Source organism: Microtus oregoni, unplaced genomic scaffold (assembly GCF_018167655.1).
Source record: "Microtus oregoni isolate MIOR12 unplaced genomic scaffold, Mior012 000050F_006, whole genome shotgun sequence".
NCBI lineage: Eukaryota > Metazoa > Chordata > Mammalia > Rodentia > Cricetidae > Microtus > Microtus oregoni.
The window spans coordinates 388,535-402,127 of record NW_024543230.1 but is presented as its reverse complement, the minus strand read 5'-3'; positions in this window follow the sequence as shown (position 1 = coordinate 402,127).

Here is a 13,593-nt window from a genome sequence, read left to right as displayed (position 1 = left end):
TAAACAGGAAAAGCTCTTTTCTTCAGGTCTCTTCGGGGCTGGTGCTGAGAGAGGTTAGGAGCTCTGCAGGCCGTGGTAAGGCTGCTGCTAGCTCAGCACAGGACTTTCCAGGGAGAAGGAAGGGAGGGGCCAGAGCTACCACTGCAGAAGGTCTATTTGGTGCTGATGGAGGAGAATTACAGCTAGGCTTGCAACAAGGACTGAGTGAATCCTCTGCTGGCAGGCTGCTGGTCACTTTGTGATAGACACGGGGACAGGGGGCGGGGGGGGGGGTTAGGAAGAAGTGTAAGACATGACTTCTGCTCTGTGCAGCTTACCTTAGACTCCTGCCTGCCCCAGGGAAAAGACTTTCTCGTCTCTCCTCCCCAACTGGGAAGAGTATTGAAATGCTGAAAGAAGCTCTCCTGGTAAGAGGGAGGGAAGGTGTACGGGCTGACTAGGCATGAAGCCCAGGCATGGGGTTCCTACTTAGGTGTCAGGATTCAGTGACCTAGGGTAACTGCCGTGCACAAAAGTTTCCACAGTCAGGGAGGAATACGGGGAGAGGAACAGTCTATTCAGCAAGCCTCAGGGACAGTAATCTGAAATGTGCATTAGGAGAGGGAGGGCAGGCTGCCTAGAGGCTGCTTTTATCTCCATCTCCCTTATTTGGATTCTTTGGTTTGGTTTGGCTTGGTAAGCAGGTGGTCACTTACACTAGGGTAGAACTGATGCCCCCAGCCACCCATGCTTTCAGGTGTTACGAGGGAGCCATTGGGGACCGAATTATTTCAGATACAGTCTTGAGACTCAGGTGGGAGAGTGGTTGTTGTGGACTCCCTAAGACCATACTCAAGACCTTCCCATAAAGGCACTGTGGTCGTAAGGCCAGGGGCTGGGCTAGGCCAATCGCACATGCAGAGGCTCTAATAGGAGATCCTCTCCTCTTAAGGTCATAGACTAGTACGTTCCTTGGCATGGCTCTTTTATTAAAGAATCGGAGAGCACCACAGATAATGAGAGGCATGGGATAGCTAGGATGACCCATGTGTTCCAGAGATTTCACCCTCCGGACTTCAGTCACAAAGTTTGGAGTGGAGGGCTGACTTTGTCCATCTGGACTAGTAGTCTATTGTTTATCTCTGAGCCACCACATGCAGCTACCAATGTGGATTCTGCTCCTACCGGTGGAAAGCTCCAACCTCAACAAAGACACAATTCTTCATTGTCTTTCTCCAGCAGCCCAGCCTATGCAGTTTGCATTTATTTTTCAATGTTCTATTTGATATTCACATATGTATATAATGTGTTTTGATCCATCCATCTCCAATTCCATTCCCTTTAATTCCTATCCTATCCCTTCTACCACTTTTCCCTTCCGACCTCAGATGCTTTTTTTTTTTAAAAATAAAACTTAATACCCATTGAATTCATGTAGTGCTGCCTATATGTATATGAGTCTGGGGTCATCTACTGGAGAACAGTAACTTCAAGGTTCACATTGCCAAAGAAAGGTGACTTTCCCCTTCAGCAACCATTCATTTATCAATAGCTTCTCAGCTAGGCCTGGGGACTCATGAGACCCTCCCCCATCCATACTGGATTTGGCTGGCTTGCTCTTATGAAGATAGTTTGCATTTTAAAAGGAACCTAGGTAGGGCATATTGGGACAGGCCTTTAATCCCAATACTGGGGAGGCAAAGAAAGGTGGATCTCTGTAAGTTCAAGGCCAGCCTGGCCCAGTATGACCAGAGTTACACAATGAGACCCTGTTTTAAAAAAATGAAAAAAAAATTGTCAATAAAAACCCAGTGAGAATATTCCCAAAGCATTGATAAGTTTTATCAGAGCTCCTCACTGGAGGGAGAAGAATTCCCAAAGTCTGTTTCAGAGAACAGACATTTCCATAGAATGGGGAAAAGGTGAGACCCCCTTGTTAAGGAGATGGCTGGCTTATCTTCAGAATCTGAGTAGACTTCTTTCAGTCCTGTCCAGCCCAAGGAAATAAAGAGTGCATGCCTATCTTGGTTACCTTTAACTGTTAACTTGACACAGCCTTGAGTCACACCCTAGAAGATACTCTCAACTGACGTATTTCCCAGATCATCTGACTTGTGGGCCTGGTGTGGGGGACTGTCTTGATCGGTAATTGCTCTAGGAGGACCCAGCCCACTGTGGGACAATGGAGCAAGGGCTGCAAGAGAAAGCCAGCTAAGGTGGGTATGTGAACGAGCCATCAAGTGGCAGTCCTCCATGATCTGTGCTGTGCTTCCTTGACTCTGCATTCCCCATTAGAGGTAGGTAGTGATGTATGGAATAGCAAGAAGGCCTGCCTTCAGGTTAATGCTGGACTCCTGTTTTGATTTCCCTCAATGACAAGACTGTGACTGAAAACTAAGCCAAAAAAAAAAATCCTTTCCACTCCTAAGTTGCTTTTTAGTAGTGGTGTTTGTCACAGCCACAGAGTTGAAAGTAGAACAGTATGCCTCCTCTGAATTCTTTCTCATCAGCTGTGAGAATTTAGAGTACACAGCAAAGAACCCCAAAGATATAAAATGTAGCCAAGCAATACTATGGAAAGACCTTGGTCCCAGAATTATGTAAAGATTAAGGCCTACCATGTCACCCATCTCTTCCCTTTCTAGGCAGCACTGGATTGCGACTAGACTATAAAGTCACTACCGATATCTTATTCACCTATGACCAATGCAATCAGGACACTATATTTTTTTTCCTGTGGCTTCCCCTAGGAAAAAGCTTTTTGAAGTGTTTATCCTCCCTGAGGAATGGCAGTGTAGTACAATGAGTACCAAATATAAGTTAGACAGAATTGTATTCAAATCCCAATGCACCCAGCTGTGAAGGCAATCGACTGTGTTTGTGTTGTTTGATTTAAAAGTGAAGGTGTTAATGACCAGCTGAGTGAGCTGGTGGAAAGACTGAATGAGACTGTGTGCAGAAAGTGCCTGGCACACAGCAGCTGCTCATTGGAAGAGTAACGATTATCATTTCTAGGAAGCCCTGACATGCTAAGTGATGCCTAATAAAAATAATAGTTCTGTAGTTCCTTCCAAAATCCTGATAACAAAGTGATTAGACTTGGCATGCACTTGCCTCAATTACCGCCTTTCCAGATCCCTCCTGGGTAGTGTCTTTAAAGCAGCATCTTCCTTTACCTCATCCTTAGAAACTAGTTGATGCTCAATGTTCCATCCTCTTCTTGTTCCAGACCAATACAAAAACCCAAGTGAAGCTACACTCTACTGAGTACCTGCCTCCTTAGAAGGCCTGGCAGGGTTAATTGTGTCTCTTCTAGACACAGGCTGTTGGCTTCCCTGGCATGCTCTGAGCTGACCCCTACGGCTGGAATAGGCTCTGTTGCTCCCCTTTTTTTCTTCGGGCTCTGAACACTGAGAGTGTTGTTCAGTCTCACGCTCGCATCACTGCTCGGGGATCAGCTGTGGACGGAGTGTCAGCCAACACAATGCCACTGAGTGGAGCAGAAAGACACAACTTATATGACTACTGCAGTCAGAGAGCCCGAAGGAGACTGGTTACTGCAAAACAATTCTGGTAACAAGGGGAGCACTCGTCAAGGGTGCAGCATGACAGCTGTGTGCAGTGGTTAAGAAAAAAAGGTTGAATTCATACTCATCTACCTTTTCCTAGAGAAAGCACGATGAATGTTTATTTTCTTGTCTTGTAAGAATTTTTAAAGTTTTATGTTTTAAAAGACAAGCTATTAAATTTATTCCTATCCCCCCATTCTCTCCCCCTCCAAATCCTCCTGATCCCCCTACCATTCTTCTCTCTCTTTTTAAAAACCCCACTCCGTTCACTTAGTGTTGCCAGTATGTGGATAACTGGCCATCTACGGGAGCATGACATTTGTTATGGTGACAGAGATCAACTCTAAGGTGCCTTACTTACATATTAGGCTACAACCTGAAAAAGTTCTGTGACTGTCTAGCTTTAGTCCCCAATGCTTTCCTTTTCCTAATCTCTCTCTCTCTCTCTCTCTCTCTCTCTCTCTCTCTCTCTCTCTCTCTCTCTCTCTCTCTCTCCTTCCCTCCCTCCCCCCCCCCCCCCCTCTCTCTCTCACACACACACACACACAGAGCTCAGCTATTTTAAATTCTGTTTCTCGAAGTTGGCCTGGATCTCTCATCTTTTCTTCTTCCCTCTATACTGGAGTTAGCCTTGATTAGAGGCTCTGGCATTCCCTTAGGCCCCAGGCCCGAGGTAACCACTTCATGTGAACTCCATTGGTAGGTGGTGCTGCAGAGCTTGCTCTTACTGGGGAAAGAGACAACCTCTCCTCAGCTCCTACAGTCAAGGGCCACCTCCCCACCCTGCCCCCTGCTGCTGCCGACTATAAGGCTTACAGACCCTTCCATAATTGAGACTATTCTGTTCTGTGTGTCCCTCAGACAATGACAGCAGTGGAATCGGCCCAGGAAGTACTTCCTAGAGATCCCCAGAGCTTCAATGCTGCTTACACTGGGTTGCAGCTAGCATCTGATCCTTAGACAGAAACCTTTAGAAGTTGTCATGGCTCTTCACCTAGGCAGGAATGTGTCTAATGAGAGCTCCTGGAGCTTGCAAGTTGGGAATATATTCTCCTGAATCTTGCCCCTAGAAAGCAGACCCAACCTATTTAAATTCACTGAAAGCTGTATAAGGAAGATACAGTTTAAAGGCAGAGATAATTGAGGCTGTATAAGGTTACACAGCCAGAAGGACATAAAACATTTTTTCTTAAACAATTTACCTCTAAATCCTACATCCCTACTAGGCACATCACCGGACTAGAATGTCCTTTCGGTGCCCTGTACCTCCTGAGTTAGTCTTAGTCTTCTTTACTTAGGATCTTTTCCCATTTCCTGGAAGCATCATCCATTTCAGAGAAAGTCCTAGAGTTTACCCTGGTAAGGTTCTGAGACAGTGTGCCCTTAGGGGTTCAGGGAACCCCTATCAAGAACATGAGGAGGACCAGGAAATGAAAGAATGGAAAGGAGCAAAATCAAGTATCTAGAGAAGGAAGCAGCTTGCGAGGTAACTGGAAAGTAGGAAGAAGCCTCACGTCACCGCAGGCAGGCAGCTGCTGAGCCCACTTTGCCCACACACAAGGACATGCACAATGCATGCACAAGCTGCTCTCCTCCAGCATAAGACCTACCAGAGAAGAGACTGCGTGTTAGCCAGGGAACTTGGCACATGCGCCCTCCATCCATGTTTTTGAAAGAGGCCTGGGTGTTGGGGGCTGGGTGACCTGCAGAACTCCTGAGGCTGAGAGGACACCTCCTGTGAAGAGATGCTGAGGAAACCATCAGCTGCTCAGCATGACTGGTTCATTTAAGACACTGGGAGCAGAAGTTTGTAGAAAGCCTGGTGCATTTCTATTGTCCCCTAAGTCAGGCTCAATGGATAGTTCCAGAAGTGCCAGTCCTTCTTCACTCTGCTCATCCTGCTCACTCCCCATCAGTTCTCCAAGCTTTCATTCCTTGTGTGTGTGCTCACACACAGTGTGTGAGCGATCCCCCAGTTCCAGAAGAATAAGATAGCTTAACAGTAAACTGTCACCATGTTTCTCTTTCAGCAGAGCACCATTTTGGGTCTGGAATCTGTGGATCATGTACTATTAAACCTCTTTGCAACTGACACTTTTTGAAGCTCCCCTCTTACTTTCATAGGCAAACAGTTCCACGTGGATTATACTTAAAGTTTGGTTTCCTCATCTGAGAAACGAAGATGACACTCTTCTATTTCCAAAAAAGGTTTTGAGAAGGAGATGAGGAGGAATTCTGAAGGGCCTGGTCGCAGGGTGCTACACTGTGCTAAGAGACTCACTTGTTTCACCCCAGCTACCAAGCTTCTCTTGTTGTAATAGGAGCAGCGGGGCTGCGTCCCGCCACCCGGCTAGCTTTACCCGAAATAATTACACGGAAACTGTATTCTTTTAAACACCGCTTGGCCCATTACATCTAGCTTTTTCTCGGCTAACTCTCACACCTGGACTAGCCCATTTCTTATAATCTGTGTAGACCACGAGCTGGCTTACCAGAGAAGATTTTAACCTGTGTCTGTCTGGAGTGGGAGAATCATGGCGACTCACTGACTCAGCTTCTTTCTCCCAGCCTTCTGTTCTGTTTTCTCTGCCCACCTATGTTTTAACCTATGAGGGCCAAGCAGTTTCTTTATTGCTTAACCAATGAAATCAACAGATTGATATATGACACTCCCACATCACTTCCCCTTTTTCTGTTTAAACAAAAAAAGGAAGGCTTTAACTTTAACATAGCAAAATTACATATAACAAAACAGTTATCAAGCAAGAATTACAGTTACAATATTTATATCTATTTTATCTTTTATCATAACAATGGAAAACTATAACTACCTATCCATTCAAACGAGACTTTGGGTGATTGCCCAGGTAGTCAGTTGTCTCTGTCATTTGTTGCACATTTTGGATATCTCTCATTTGTTAAGTAATATTTATTCCCTTCTCAGATCTTTGATGGAATTGAAGATTATTTAATTGTAGTTACTCTCTACATTATTTAGACTCCTTGAGATAGAATGTCTAGCAAAACTTTTGTTCTCAATATTGTTTGTTATATTTATCATTTGTTATTATTGTTTATAGTTATATTTGGTTTAGTTCTGTCTTATTTAGACAAAAGGGGGAGATGTAGGGTTAAGCCAGCCCCTTTAGGGGGCGGGTTTGCCTTGGGCGAATGCGTACTGATAAATCGGGCGCATGGGAGGCGGCTCGTCCCTTTTTCCTGCCTCCTGTGAAATGGCTACGTGGGAACCTCGGTTTTGTAAGTTTATTTAAACATTAAAGTTGTATATATTCTTTAATATCTGCCTTGCATTTATTTACGCCGATACATTCTCACCTGTCTGGTGATTCCCTTCTTACTGCCAAATACTGAGTACTCTGTACAGAGTAGATCTGCCACAGAACCATGATGCATGACATAAAGATTTTACTGGGACTGTACAGGACTGTCGAGCCTCTATTTTACAACCCAAGCCTTGGACTAGGTCTTTCCCATCTCCCTAAGATCACTATCGGATGACACAGAATGAAGACAATGACACTCATTCTAATATAGGGAGTAGAGACAAATGGAATGGTACTAAATTATAAAATTGAGCGAAGGCACAGTTTTTCTCCCTGGTTAATAACAAGGAGGTGAGAGGATGAGTAATTCTTAAGATCAAGACTGATAGGCGAGGGTAATAAGAGGGACAATAGCAAATACAGGGCATGTTTAGTCTTTCCTGTTCATTCTAAACCATTTGAGGCTCGGTCATTACAAGCATACCAAAGAAAGAGGCTGATCAAAATAAGGGAAATGGCTGGGCGGTGGTGGCGCACGCCTCTAATCCCAGCACTCAGGAGGCAGAGGCAGGCGGATCTCTGTGAGTTCGAGCCCAGCCTGGTCTACAAGAGCTAGTTCCAGGACAGGAACCAAAAGCTATAGAGAAACCCTGTCTCGAAAAATCCAAAAAAAAAAAAAAAACAAAAAATAAGGGAAATGATCAGAAAGCCACAGAACTGGACGGTACATTCAATGTCCCTTTCTTGACTTTATGCTGAGGCCCAGAAAACTGTGGTGACTCATCAAACAACACAGAAATAGTGAAGGGCAATGCCATCACTAAAATTCAGGCAGCTAGATCAGATCTAGGACCAGTGTTCACTTTCCTCCCTCATTCCCACCCTAAGGAATTACTATTATTCCATATTCACTAGCTAAAACTGACCCCAAGTTTGGGAAGGCAAAGGTTGTTTTTCCTACTTTATGCAGAAGAAACTGAGGCCCAGGAAAACTGTTCCATTACTAGCCATTGTGACATGGCCACAAGCATAAGTTAATGCTCCTAATGTGGCAACTCTGTGATTAAAAGCAATGTAGCTAAAGTCAGCTAGGTTTGAATCGCAGCTCCACATGAAACCCGGAGGAGGTAACTTATTCTCTATGAGGCTTAGCTTTCTTTACTGAACCCAAGGAAAGATAATACCATTGGCGTCTTAGAGCCATGGTGAGCATCAAGCAAAACAGATATAAAGTTCCTATCATAGTTATAGAAACATTGTAGTTACTCTACACAATAGGCATTTTTCTCTCTGCACTCTCCTATCCTTGGTGCTTCCCTCCAGGAGGAATCCAATGTGAGGAGGAGGACGAGGAGAAGTTGATAACAAAAGCTGAGGAAGAGGAACTTTGCAACTCACAACTGGTAGGTTTCCCTTATCATCTGGTGCTAGCCCCCTTCCCTCCTCCCTTAATCTGCCAAGGACACTGGGCAAGAGTTTACAAAGTGGACAGGTACTCCCTGTGCCATTTGTGTTCCTGGGCAGGCAGCCTACAAAATATTTACAAATTTTTAAAAATCAGCAAATCCCAATTGTTTGACCTTGGAGGCAAAGAGAGACAGAAAGACAACAGATGTAGAGCCAGGAGGACTGAGGGCCCCCAGCTTGGGAGTGGGGGAGGAGCTGGAGAGAAAAGTGACGGCAAGGAGCTAGGCGCACACAAATGTGGGGGCTTATCACATGATGGCGTCTGCTTTCCTGCAGAAAGACATATGACTAGCTTTGCGGGCCAGGACTCCCATTTCTCTTAGTACCACTAAAATCAAGGTCAACGTTCAGTCCATGCATTGGTTTAGTGGGAATCCTAACCAGACGACTTGACTCAGAAGAAATGAAAAGAACAGCAATTGCTCTTTCCAGAAGCTTCCCTTTTTATGTCGCTATGTACACTTACCTGCTCCTTTTCTGTCAACACTGTTTTCCTAGTTTGTACAAGACTGGCTTAGTTCTGTCGGACAGACAGCACTATAGGCTAGGCTCCTTGACTCAAGTTCTCAGACTGAAAATGGAGACTGGAACCTGAAAAGCCAAAACTCACTTTCTAATGGGACACAGAGAGGATTTGGAGCATCCTGAAAGGTCTCTAGCTGAGGCATCTTCCTTATTTCACTTAGGGACCCTTGAGCAGAGACACTTCCACCAGGAAGACCAAATGGATCCAAGGACATGTCCATATACCCAGGTTCTTTAGCCTGACTGTGCCCTCCTCAAACACATGTGTTAGAAACTTAGGTGCCTAAGAAACAATGTTTGGAGATGGTGTTCATGTGTGGATAAATACCACTATATATATATATATATATATATAGTGGTATTTATATATATATATATATATATATATATATATATATATATATATATATATATATATTGTTGGGGCGAATTCATCATTTCTTGCCCTTCTTCTTTCTTCTATATGAGGAAGGAAGTAAAAGTTATCTTTTATGGAGGAAGCAACAGCAAGGAGACACCTGGGGAGCTGAAGACTGAACCATCTGCACCACCGTAACTTGAATTTCCTAGTCTTGAAAACAGTGAGAAATTTCTGGGTTTTTGTTTTGTTTTACTTTTCCAGTTTGTGGTATCCTGTTAGAGCAGCAGAAAATATACTAAGCCACCAGGTGTTTGGCATCATGGCCCTTTGGGTTCCCTGTTCACTAACACTTCCTGCTGTAAGAAGAAAGAAATGCAGGAGAAGAAAGGAAACACTTGTTGAGCAAATGCCTGGAGGCAGATACTGTTTTTGAATACTTTTCCAGACTAAAGCTTATCTTTTCCTTCCTTCCTCCTTTCTCTCCTGCCTTTTTTCAGGACTGGGGTTGTTGCTCAGGGGCAAAGGGTTGCAATGTTACTGAAATTCTGGTAGAGTCACTATTACTATTAGCTCACTGATGGTCCATTTCACTGAATTTGATTTCTGGTTAGTTTTCAATTAAGTTTATTTCATTTATTTCTCTCTTTATCATCAGTCCTAGCCACATTGACTTTATGGTAAGTACTCTTATCTATCTGGATTACATACATAGTATTCTGTATATCTTTTGCTGTTCATTTCATGTAATACAATCACTACTGAACTAATTGTACTGTTTGCTAAGGATTTAATGTGTTTGTTTGAATTGCTGCACAGGATACCATGCTTTGTACATGTTTTATACATTTTATTCTCATCCATTCTCATGTGTGGATATTTAGGTGATGTGGGAGGTCCTTCTGTCTATGTGTTGCTTTTATTGGTTAATGAGTAAAGAAACTGCTTTGGGTCTATAGCAGAGCTATAGGGGAACAGAGCTAGGTGGGGGAAAGTAAACTGAATGCTGGGAGAAGGAAGGCAGAGTCAGAGAGAAGCCATGTAGCCCTGCTGGAGACAGATGGAACTTTAGCCAGTAAGCCACAGCTGCATGGCAATACACAGATTAATAGAAATGGGTTAAATTAAGATGTAAGAGTTAGCCAAAAAGAGCTAGAGCTAATGGGACAAGCAGTGATTTCAATAATACAGTTTCCGTGTGATTATTTCAGGGCTAAGCGGCCGGGAACAAACAAGCAGCCTCCTCCTACATTTAGGTAGATTCCAAACTACCTCATTACAACACTTTAAGAAATATTTTCATGCAAATCACTTAGTGTAATCTGAGTGTAGTTCTTGGTGTGTACAGCTAGAAATAGATTTGGTTTGTCACAGGTTAGATAAAAATTCAAATCCTTGGGCTGGAGAGATGGCTCAGTGGTTAAGAGCATTGCCTGCTCTTCCAGAGGTCCTGAGTTCAATTCCCGGCAACCACATGGTGGCTCACAATCATCTGTAATGAGGTCTGGTGCCCTCTTCTGGCCAGCAGACATACACAGAGACAGAATATTGTATGCATAATAAATAAATAAATATTTAAAAAAAATTCAAATCCTTCCTCCCAAGTTTCCAAGTTCCACTCCAAAATGGTTGTGCTTCTTTGCATAATCCTTAAGGGAATATGAGTATCCCGATCCCCCTATTTTGTTGCCAACCTTTACTACATTATTCTTTTTAACTATTTCACCAGTCTGATGTGTACAAAATAACACCTTATAGCTATACTGATTTGTCTCTCCCTGATTATGAAACTGAGGGACTTCTTACCTGAACTTCCCTTTTCTGTTGTCTGTCTGTACATATGTTGTTTTCTCTATCTGGTTTCCTTTATCTTGCCCATTTATTTCCTCGGTGGAACAAAGATCTTCACTTTTAATGGGCTACAGTCAAAAGCCATCTACTTTTCCTTTATGGGTTGTGCTTTCTACACTTTAAGAAAACCTCTGAACTTTAACAAAATAAAGAAATCCCCTTCCATTTTCTACTAATAATTGCACAATTCTGCCTTTCATGCTAAAGTCTTCAATATTTTGAGATGATTTTATATCGAGCAAGTAACAAGAATTTAATCTCATTTTATGTATGCAACAAATCAATTTTCCCAGTACCATACATTACATGTAGCACAAACCTTCCCTGTGACTCTCAGATCATAAGCAGAAAGTTAACATCCATTCCATGAGCTCCTACGGCATGTACATCTCTCAAGAGCATTTCTGGTGGATTTTACGGTACAGAACCTGCCTCCAGGAAACAGGCCATCTATTGGGAAAAATAATCACGGATGCGAGAAAAGGATTCAAGAATATATAGTTATCAATTCACAACTATGTAAGGATAAAAAAAGAGCTTGGAAACTGAGAATACATATTTGGAGAGACAAAAAGAAACACCATTATTCCTAGGCTGGGATGGTTAAAAGGGCTGGACTAAGGGTATGAGGCTAATGCTTGAAACTTTTACTCTGCTACACACATCCATTTCAGGTAGCATTATGCAATTAGCAGAAAGTGCAAGAGAGAGCAAACACTGAAACTCCTATATATGCCATGATCTGCCTTTGCTGGTGTGCTCAGGGTTTCCTTCCCTTCAGATTGCTCCTCCTTCAGCCCCAGGGTACCAATTAAATAGGAAGCGAGGTCAGTTTTCACTGCAGTCCAGTTCACAAAATCTTCCTGAGTCAGCTGTCTCCCTTTTTTTTTCAGATGCATGGATGGAACTGAAGGGAATTATTTATAAAATAATAATAATAGGGATAACAATAATTATTACATAATATGCACATGGTCCTTGCAGAACCCACACCTTCTCTACAGATATGTTCTACCCAGGTCAGCAGTGGGAGAGAATATAACTAATTGGGGAAAATTGTGAGGACTGGATGCCTGAACCTGTCAAAACCAAACCAAACCCCAAATCCCTCAGGGTATGAAGACGCGGGCCAAAAGTTCCAGGACTAAGCTGTCTCCCTTTCTCCATAGGTGTCTTTACTTATCTCAGGATGCTGCACCATGCCACAAAGGTATAACAACTTGTATTCCAAACCTGGCCCTCCCGGGAGTCTGCATTGTCAAATACACCCCAATTATCCTCAGCAGGGCAGCCTGTATTTAGTATAACTTGCATTGGGACCTGCTTTTACTCCTAGTAAGCACCTACTGCTTTAGTGATTTGAGGCTCTGGAGGAGTAGGCAGAAGGGGAGCAGAAGAGAAGGAGATGTGTGTGTGTGGGGGGGAGACAAAGCAAGCAGAACTCATCAAAATCAACAAACAGGAAAGCTCAAGCTTCCAGCTTCTTAACACTCTCAGGGTCTACTCTTCGCCATGGCAACCAGTATGTTGACTTCAACCCAGCCAATAGTGAAGAACAGAGGCTGACTGCTTTGCCTTGCCTGGGATGATTTCAATAGCTGGTAAATTAAGCCAGTTCTGGGGCTATATGAAAACTGAAAGGGGGCACAGAGGCGCAGCGGCGGGGAAATGCAAATCAAGACAACTTTAAGATACCACCTTACACCTGTCAGAATGGCTAAAATAAAAAACACCAATGATAGCCTTTGCTGGAGAGGTTGTGGAGAAAGGGGTACACTCACCCATTGCTGGTGGGAATGCAAACTTGTGCAACCACTCTGGAAAGCAGTGTTTCGGTTTCTCAGGAAATTCGGGATCAACCTACCCCTGGATCCAGCAATACCACTCTTGGGAATATACCCAAGAGAGGCCCTATCATACAACAAAAGTATATGCTCAACTATGTTCATGGCAGCATTGTTTGTAATAGCCAGAACCTGGAAACAACCTAGATGCCCTTCAACGGAAGAATGGATGAAGAAAGTATGGAATATATACATATTAGAGTATTACTCAGCAGTAAAAAACAAGGACTTCTTGAATTTTGCATACAAATGGATGGAAATAGAAAACACTATCCTGAGTGAGGTAAGCCAGACCCAAAAAGAGGAACATGGGATGTACTCACTCATATTTGGTTTCTAGCCATAAATAAAGGACATTGAGCCTATAATTCATGTTCCTAGAGAAGCTAAATAAGGTGAATCCAAAGACAAACACATAGGCATCCTCAGGAATATTAACCTTCATCAGGCGATGAAAGGAGACAGAGACAGAGACCCACACGGGAGCACCGGACAGAAATCTCAAGGTCCAAATCAGGAGCAGAAGGAGACGGAGCACGAGCAAGGAACTCAGGACCACGAGGGGTGCACCCACACACTAAGACAATGGGGATGTTCTATTGGGATCTCACCAAGGCCAGATGGCCTAGGTCTGAAAAAGCATGGGATAAATCCGGACTAGCTGAACATAGCGGACAATGAGGAATACTGAGAATTCAAGAACAATTGCAGTGGGT